Source organism: Rattus norvegicus, chromosome 4 (genome assembly GCF_036323735.1).
Source record: "Rattus norvegicus strain BN/NHsdMcwi chromosome 4, GRCr8, whole genome shotgun sequence".
NCBI classification, from domain to species: domain Eukaryota; kingdom Metazoa; phylum Chordata; class Mammalia; order Rodentia; family Muridae; genus Rattus; species Rattus norvegicus.
This window is the reverse complement of record NC_086022.1, coordinates 136,908,706-136,919,020: the sequence shown is the minus strand read 5'-3', so window position 1 is coordinate 136,919,020 and position 10,315 is coordinate 136,908,706. Positions and strand designations below refer to the sequence as shown.

At 37.3% G+C, this 10,315-nt stretch overlaps 1 non-coding gene across 1 annotated transcript; it reads right to left on the bottom strand.

The window, feature by feature from the left end:
- Positions 1-1,308: 1,308 nt before the first annotated feature.
- Positions 1,309-1,487, bottom strand: LOC120102641 (small Cajal body-specific RNA 16). Its single transcript, XR_005504265.1, has one exon. It is a non-coding gene; the product is annotated as a small Cajal body-specific RNA 16 (non-coding RNA).
- Between the last annotated feature and the right edge of the window lie 8,828 nt (positions 1,488-10,315).

Genomic DNA, 10,315 nt, shown 5'->3' with positions numbered 1-10,315 from the left:
CTGGTTGGCAGTTCAGTCTCTGTGAGCCCCTATGGACCCAGGTTAGTTGATTCAGTTTGTTTTCTTGTTGTGTCCTTGATCCCTTTGACTCCTTCAATCATTCTTCTTTCTTCCTCTTCCAAGGCATTCCCCAAGCTCTACCTAGTGTTTAGCTGTGAGTCTCTGCATTCCTTTCCTTCAGTTGATGGATGAACCCTCTTTGATGACAATTGAGCTAGATGCCAAGCATTTCCAATAAAATTATTCCTAATGACATTCTGCTATACTCATAGATTGAAATAACTCTCAACAGAAGACAAAGTAATATGTAATGACTTTGGATCAATTCAGGGTATCTTGTTTTCCCCTAAGACCCAAAGAATATTCATTCCTATTTTATTATCTTGACAAGGAAGAAGTAACTCCCCTCCTCCAAATTTATTTCTATTTCCCTTTAAAGCCCAATATCAGCCCTTCCTCTCCTCCCAGTCCCCCACACAAATCCTCCCCCATTCCCCCTACCCCTTCTCTTTGGAGCACTCATTAGCTGGATAGTCCCTCAGTCTCTGCTCAGTCTCTGCTCTGTCTTTGCTTCTGTACATCTTGTAGGCAGGACACAATTTGGGTCAAAGGCTTTGTAGATGGTTGCTGTCCTTATCCCTCCACTGGACGTCCTGCCCAACTAAAAGAAGTGGCCACTTCAGGAACCATATACCCAAATACTCTCAGCTGCAGTCACCCCCTTAGACCTTCTGAGGTCTCTCCCCTGCTTTCCCTACAAATGGTCTCCTCCCTCATCCCACCTCACACCCTTCCCAGTTCCCTCTTGCATACAGTTCCCTCCTTCCATTTATCTCTGACATCTATTTTGTTTCTGCTTCTGAGAAAGATTCAAACACCCTCCCTTCTTTTTCTATGGCTTCTTTGGGTCTATTGATTATAGCATGGTTATCCTGCACTCTATGGCTAATAGCCACTTATAAGTGAGTTCTCACCATGCATGTCATTTTGGGTCTGGGTTACCTCACTCAGGATGATATTTTCCAGTTCTAGCCATTTTCCTGTGAGATTCATGATGTCCTTGTTTTTAATGACTAAGTAGTATTCCATTGTGTAGACATATGACATTGTAGTAACTTTCTTTTAATGGTTTCCAATGCAGCTGTATTATCTTCACCTTTTAACATGTTCTTTTTTTTTTTTTTTTGGTTCTTTTTTTCGGAGCTGGGGACCGAACCCAGGGCCTTGCGCTTCCTAGGTAAGCGCTCTACCACTGAGCTAAATCCCCAGCCCCCAACATGTTTATTCTTATTTTCATTTTTTCACTAGTTTTGTTCACAGTATCATACATGGTTATCAAACTGCTGCTAGGACTTCACATCTGTTAATGGAAATTCTAACCCTAGAGAATGTTCCCTTGGGAATTTACTTTAGGTTAAAGGATGCCAAGTACAAAGCTGCACTGTCCTTTGGTAGCTTTAACCATACAGGAGCCTTTCCCATACTATTCTATATGGCGTTTTAATATGAAGGCAGGATACTTGAGATGTTTCATTTCTAATATTAGGAGGGAACTGAGTGTTAAGGCCAGAAAAGAATTGTGTAGCTAAAAATTAGTAAACCACCTGATACTCTCAATGGATCCTGCATCCCAAGAGCTCTCTGGATTCAGGAATGAAAGACACACACACACACACACACACACACACACACACACACACGCATGCACACACTCATGCACACATATGCAGGAATGCAATCACATGCTAGCTAATGTTTTTTTTTCATATTTATTAATTTGGGTATTTCTTATTTACATTTCGATTGTTATTCCCTTTCCAGGTATCAGGGACAACATCCCCCAAACCCCTTCCCCTCCCTTTCTCTATGGATGTTCCCCTCCCCATCCTCCCCCCATTACTGCCCTCCCCCCAACAATCACATTCACTGGGGGTTAAGTCTTGGCAGGACCAAGGGCTTCCCCTTCCACTGGTGCTCTTACTAGGCTATTCATTGCTACCTATGAGGTTGGAGCCCAGGGTCAGTCCATGTATAGTCTTTGGGTAGTGGCTTAATCCCTGGAAGCTCTGGTTGGTTAGCATTGTTGTTCATATGAGGTCTCAAGCCCCATACGTCTTGACTAACTCAATGGGTGGGCATTTCTAACTTCCCAAGGCTAGAACACATTCCCCTCTAGTATTACTGAGTTAATATGATTTAAAATCTGTATTTCATCTCTGCTATACCAGAAATAATTGGAGGAGGTCACTTTCCTGGGTTCTTTCAGGGCAGTAGGCCTTTAAGTCTGCTCTCTTTTCTTCTCTGTCATGGTGATTCCGCCTGTTCTTCTCTCCTTCCTTGGTCCCTTGCCTACAAAATCTAAAAGTCTCATTTCTGTCTGTCTACAGAGCCATTGGCTGTATGGCAATTCTTTATTACCAATGGAAGTTAGCTGGTGACAGGGACCCTCTGCATCTGGAAGTGGGGCTTTTGGAGCTGCGTTAGACAAAGCATTAGAACCAATTCTCAATAGAACTTTCTACTTTAAATGGTCTCTAAGCCTAACAATCCCCATAATACTCTTTACTGAGAAGTTGAGTTTTTAAGCCATTTAGGATATGACTTAAATTGGGGAAATAAGAGTTTAGGTTCTTTACTTTTGATGAATTATATTCTTTCTAAGGCAGTAATGGAAATCCCAGATAAATGGAGTTAGAATGCCACAAGATCATGTGAGTGTAGAGTTGAAGTAAATGAGAGGAGATACAATTAAGGCAGCAGTTGAACATGCAAGGCCCAAATATCATTATCACCACTATTAAGATTATAGTTGACCGAACAAATTTCTAACATGAAAATGCTGATCTCTCAATCCAAACCTGTTCATCTAAAGGCATTGTTGTCTCTGGACTAGGGTTTCAGTCATACTCTCATATAGACATTCCAGGAAGCTGTATAAAGGAAAGAAATTTACCACAAGAGACAAGAGCAGAAACTAGAGGCTACAAACACTCCTGGAATTTCTGACCCTCTGATAGGACCAAAGATATGTATGCCTTCTGGTCAAAGACAAAAATCCAGAAAGTTTCTGCCTTAAACTCTTTGGACAGTTTTTATCTCCTGTTCATTTCAATAACAATTAAACATTGCTATAGTATTTGAGATCATGTACATACTCCTTCTCCTTCCAAAATTCCTCAGACACTATGTCAGTCAAACAAACTGTAGAAAATAACATTTTTTTAATCCAGAATAAACAAATGCAATGTATTTCTTTGTTTCTAGTCACTTGAAATATACTTCATCCTGTTGAGTGGGTTGTGGGTGGTTGTTGGGTACCCAGGAACAGAGAAGTTAGTTGGTATTTAAGAGCCTATTTTTGCACAGAAAACGCTCTTGCAGCTCTGTTGATGGTTCCTCAACAATACAAACATATGAAACCACACATTTCTTTCTGGCAACATCATTTCAAAAGCAAGAGATTCAGAACCCAGACACACCAAAGAAACTGAAAATGAGGTATTTTCTTAACTCTTCCCAAAATCCCGTCAACATCTTTCTATATCGATCTGTTAAGGCTATGTTAACAATAGAAAAACAATTACAACACTCAGTGTTGCCCTGTTGTTTCAAAGCCTGCCCATCCACCTTGAAATGCATCTGTACTTTGATTAGTAGACTCTTGTCTATGATAAAATAGTTGTAGAAAAAGGCTTTCCCATCTGGGAATAATCACAGGAAAGTTTCATTTATGTTCCCAGGCACAACATACAGTAGTAGGCAGAGTACACAAAGTCTCCTAGGCAGCTATTTGTCTTCTGACAATGTGTCCCCCTTAGAAACTCAAAATGCTTTACTTTTGTTTTTGACTCCCTCCTGCTACCCATGTGGGAATGCTTTTAGGTTCCTGCACTTTTGCCTTTCTCTTGTTAACCTGACTTACAGAATCCTAGTCAATATCCATAGGATAGGCAGGTACATTTACTCTCCTCTAGAGAAGTCATTGCAAAGGGAGACATATTGGTTTCATTCATCTTTTTTTTTTATGTCTTCATATAGAATTATTCAGAAGAAATAAAAAACCTTATTGATTATTTCCTCCTATCTAGGAGGGATTCTTTAAAAAGTTTGAAAGGAATCAGAAAAATTAACGTTGGAACAGAAAGGGAAAAAATACCAATTACACCTCATTTCTTATAGGCCCTGTGGTGCGGAAGTAAGTGGCATCATCTGTTTCAGTGCCATACTTAGATCCCTCTTATCCAAATGGGGTATATTTCAAGATCCTCGGGGCACTTCTTCAAAGTATATACAACACAAAATCCCATATATGCTACTTTTCTTCTATTTACATGCATGCTTTGACTAAAATGCTTTGGTTTATAAACTAATCGAGGTAGAAAATGAACTTTTCAGCATAGTTCTGAGATACTGTAGCACACTTTCTTCACAACCTGGCAGCTAATCTTCATCTTTTCAGATAAAGGAAGCCTTTTTTGACTCTTGTGGCATATCTGACTTGACAATGTGACCGTGCCTGTACTCTATGTCATGAGTAAGTAAAATAAACTATTCTAGAACAAAAGGCTTAATGGTACCTTGGGACAGAATCTAATAACTAACATAGCTAATAAGAGACTAACTGCAAGGTCATATATACAAAATGAATGTGCCCACCAAGCAAGATAATGCATGGCTGTATGAGAACTCATAATGATAGTCAGAATAGTGTGAATTTAAAACTGATTGTTGAATTTTCTAGACAATACATTTAAACATTAGATGGGGAGAAATAGAAAGCAAAACCGTAGGTAAGATGATAGAGAGATGATGTAATTTTGAGACAATCATATATTTATACATATTTATATACATAATTATATATATACTTGTATATCACAACACAAAAGGCATAGGTTAGAATCTATAATAGAAAATAAATAAATGAAAGGTATATGGATGCTTTTACATTATTTGATCAAAGCATACTTTATTATGCAACTCAAGTCTTTGTTGTGTCAGAGACCAATGTTGTGCTCCATAACTTTTGGGTTTGGTGGATACTTGGAATTTTCATCCAATAACATAGGAATAATCAGAGTTACATAAATTACTCAGAAGATAAATTTCAATTTTTCAAAGAAAAATATTGAATTTCAAAGTTTCATGCTATGAAGTCATGGAAATTTTATCTTGTAATGACCCAAGATTTATATTTCAAATAACTGTCAGATATTTTTTGTATACTCATTAACCATATTGTTGGCACACAAGCTGCAGGCAGTAGAACATCAGAAACAAACTTTGGCAATAATACAGAGCGTTCTTCATAAAATACAATGATGTATCCAAATGCTGTGTTATATAAAATTGGCCTAGAAATTCACACTTTGGTAAGCTAATAAAGTTAGTATCCAGAGGCTCCCACTTCTATCACAGAAGCGCTGTGTGTATTCAGCATTTGGACTGCACTCATTGCTACCATTCTGCCACAGTCTTAACAAGGGGAGGAAGAGAAAACCATTCTTCCAACCTGTCTAGCCACAAATGGAGAAGAGATGATGACCTATGTGGACAGTTGCATGCATAATAGTGACTATCAGCTGAAAGGTACAGAAGACATTGGTAGGGATGGGGTTACAAGGTAACAAGAAAAAAAAAGAAGAAAGAGGTTAAAAAGAAAAGGTTAAAAAGAAGGGAACAAGAAGATATTTCCAGTACTGCGGAGGCCGAAAAGGGTGAATTTGAGTTTCAGGTCAACTTGGTCAACAAAGTCAGTTCCTGGTTTGCCAGGGTTATGTTATGATACCCAACTCAAAGGAAAACAAGTAAACAAACAAAAGGCTGTGAGATAAAAATAACATAAAAGAATTGTTAGATTGAAAGGGGGAAATGTGTAATAGTCTTTTCCTTTAGATATGTAGTGATCCTAAAGAAAACTTTTGAATAAAATGGACCAGAAATATGTAAGGCTTTGGGAAAAAGACAATTACTCATTCAGTATGTTCCTATGATAATTACCTCAATTCTTAAAAGCTTCCATATACTTTACAATATTTTATCTTTTATTTTTGTTTGTTTGTTTATTTGTTTGGTTTGTCTTAGTTTGGTTTGGTGGTGGATAAAAGGTCTCTGTTTATCCTAGGCTGGTCAAGTGGATATTTATAATGAAGAGCTGAGTTTTATAGATATTATTAAATAAAGTTGAGTATGTTTTGTTTCTCCTGGAACAACAGAAAAATAGGACATTTGGACTAGATACTTTCTTTTGAGTGAGGAAAATTCAGCTACGTCAGCCAAGTGATCAGTGCCTTGAAGAGTCGTTGTTTTGATTATCATGAGCTTGGTTTACTGCTTATGAAATTACTTCTCAAAGCTCACTTTTTCATCAACTACATTAAAAAGGTTATACAATTTCATACAAAATGCAAGTTACCCAATTGAAGGGAAAGGATTTTAGCCATGAATTTAGAAAACAATCCTAGAAATGTTATTGGTATTTTTTATATTCTAAGTAAATCATTCAATAATAATACTAAACACAAAACATATAAGTAATAAAATTTGCTGTACACACACACACACACACACACACATTAAAATTTTAAGTGACATTTACTCATGAAAGCAGAAAGAACTCCTACTCTTAAGTAAGTCCCTGGCATGTTTTAAAATGGGTCATAGTGTCAACTATTAATAGCTTGGCATCTCTTTTTTTTTATCAGAATTGATCAGCTCTCTAAAGGCTGTAACAACTGGCCTAAATTTAAAGTGCAGTCAGAATAGTTCCCTCCTTCCTCCAGTGCCCTAAAAGAGTTTAGGAAAATCTCTCTGTCCTATGCCTTATTGTTTCCAAGAAAAGTGTTAAATTTTTATACATAGCGTCTGTAGTTTGGCATGGGGAAGAAAGGTGAGGAAGTGGCTAATAAAGGTGAGGAACCCAGGGATGGGAGAGACAGTGGCATTGAATTGGTGCCAAAGGAGTTAATGCAGAGTTCATGCCAGAGAGCATTACCACTTACCTACAAATTCTGTCAGACAATCAATTGTCCTTAATTGTCATAATAGCAGTGTTGGATATTTCAAGCCCAACTTCTGAATATGTACAACTTGGCAACAGTAATATAAACATAATTGGATTTGCACAGGAAATAACATCATTATTATAAACTAACTCGAATGAACTTTCAGAATAACGAAATAAAAAACCCATACCAGAATACATAGTTTTTTAAAAAGGATTGGTTTCTGTGAGATGCAACTACAATATTCTTCATGATGCTAATTAATTAATTAGGTTGAAAACTCCTGGTAACAGTTATCCCTTAGTAAAGTGAAAAAGGCTATCATGGTTTCTGAGTGAATATGCCTTACAGGCTTATGCCCATTAATGCCTGATCCCCAGATGGTAACACTGTTTTAGGGGATTGAGGAATCCCTTGGACATGAAGCCCCACAGGCAGTTGCAGGGACATAGAAAGGCAGTTGCAGAGACGTAGAATACAAATTGAGAGTTACATACTAGTTTTCCTTCCAGCCTGGGTCTACTGTTCCCTGTTCTGTGGACTTCTTCACACAGAGTTCTGCATGTTCTTCCCCTGCTTTGAACTCATCTGTGTCTTCCAATCTATCAAGCCATGGGCCTTGACTTGGCTTCTGATAGGCATTTAGGTACAGTAACTAGAAAACAACTTCTATATGTTTCTTTCACTTATGATTTGTTGTTTTTTTAATTTTATATATGGCCGTATTATCTGCTATGAAGAGCATTTACTGTCCTTATAAAGGACCTAGTTCAGTTCCCAGCACCTACATTAGATGACTCATAAGTGCCCATAGCTCTGATTCCATGGTTTCCAATCCTAACTTCTGGCCACAGTGGGCATCTATATGCATGTGTAACACACACACACACACACACACACACACACACACACACACACCACAAATAAAACTTAAACAAACAAAACCCCATGATTCTATGATGTTTTCCTTAGGAACAGAACCAGGAATCCTATTCTGTCTTTCATAGGTTCATAAAGAGCATGTTAGGTCAAGGATAAATGTGGTCTAATATGCCCTATGAATTGCAAGCCAGAGGTAATCTGCATTGTTCCTACTACCCTGTTGACAAAGAGTGTTACATCTTACTCGGTGATTTTTATATTCTGTTCTTATTGCCACTAAATATATGAAAGCATGTTTTTTGTTTGTTTTGGGTTTGTTTTGTTTTGTTTTGTTTTGTTTTTTGCCAGAAGAAAATCTGAAACCAGGAGAAGTTAACCTGGAATTCAGTTAGTTACTTTTCTTACTTGAATAGCCAACAGGAACGGTAAAATTAACAATAAAAAGACATTTGTTTTGAAGAGTGATTAGCAAAGTTTGAATGCAGTATGACTTACTTATAATCGACTTGATGGATTAATTAATCAATTAAGTTTCTGTCTCCTTCCACCACGGTATTAGCCATTGTCAATCAGATTCTGTTCCTAGTATTCCCCCAAGGAGTCCTCTGTGCCTAAAACAAAGCTTGGAAGCAGTAAAACCTTAACATGGTTAAAAATGTAAATGCAAATTTTGACTAGTAAATGACGTAAGAGTTTCTTGTAAAATGAGGCAGTGAGAGGCTGGAGAGTTGTTTCAGTGGAAGAGAACACTGGTTGCTCTTCCAGAGGACCAAGATTTGAATCCAAGTCCACACACAGTAGCACATAACTCCAGTCCCAGGTAACATAACACATCTTTTTTAAAAAAACATATTTTCTAGATTCTTTTCTGCATCTTAGATAACTATGTTGGGAAATGAATGATGTGTGCTATCTAACATGGATTTGTTTATGATTGATTATAACAGTCTCTACCTACCCCATTGTGCTGAGAAAACATGGCATAGTTGTGTGTAGAACTACTTGTTTGACCTGAGTTTCCAACACCCACCCTGTAGCTTACAACCAAATGTAACTCATATTCTGGGAGTCTGATGTTCCCTTAAGTACATGGTGGCACTACATGCACAAGGCAGATAGACATTCATACAGTATAAACACACACACACAATGAAGTTCTCACAGTAAATGCTTGCAGGAACAATTAATGGAAAAAGAGAATTCAATTTGAAAGTGAGCTAGAGGGAGTATATACCGTATGGGAGAGTTAAGAAGGGAAAAAGGGAAGAGAGAAATGTGCTAATTATATATACAATTTCAAAAATGTAAAAAGTGAATAAATGAAGTTCTATTTAACTGTGCACAAAACTACTGTAATGGTGAAGCATAGCTCTAACGATCTTTGCAGGAGAAGGAAATAATGAATAACATATCAAGTCAGGAATTTCTAAAGGATATACATTGTTTAGTGCACAGCTCTCACCTATGGCTTTTAGATTTTTCAGGTCTGCTCTCTTCCCACAAAAACATTAAGCTCTCCAATCTTTTCCCTAATACATTGAGTATCATGAGTTTACTAAGGGAAGATGAATCCAAATCATGCTGCCTCGAAGATACAAATACAGCCCAGTTCACTCCTTAAAAATGAATTCATTACCCCCATGTGGCTTTCCTGTACTAGGCTTTGCTGCAAATGTCTCAGATCCATTTTTGATACTGTGAACGGAATATCTTATGAATTGTGTGATAACTTAACACATCTGAGATTAGCTTTGGCTGATTGTCTTCTCTGATGCTAAATAAAATCCAGGTCCATTGCTGTAACACATTGTCAAAGATGTCAAACTGAATCCATGCTTCATAATGGAACTAGAGCAAACATACCAGATCCAACATCTAAATATATAAATTAGTTCCTCTGAAATATCTCTCAGTTAACCACCACCAGAACTGGCATCTTTGATAATGTTAGCATCTTCCCTGATACATCGTTGGCAGAAACTATTAAGGGAGGGGGACTGTCCCCTTGGCTCTGTCTAAAGGATTTAAATATGTCTATGTTGTGAAACATATTCAACTTTCATCTTAGATCAATTGCTCACAAAATATTTATAAAATCAGAAGACTGTATGGAATGTCTGTGTCTACTTTCTCACTGTCTATTAATTCTCTGTCCAGTGATAGAGAGAGCCGCAGTATGTAACAAATGTGTGATAAGTGTAAGGAGTGACTTTTTTTTTATTTGAAACAGATTTTAAGGAAAATGTTAATGTAACAGAAAGAGGGTTAATTAATGACATTACAGCAAACTGTTACAACCATCATAATATTATCTTCAATGAGACTCCTTAAATCAATTTTAAAATAAACATTTTGGGTAGCAGTTTTGATAAGTGGGTGTACACTGTTGGTTTCCATGTTGAGTGACTTAACATGAGCTTAGAAAAACA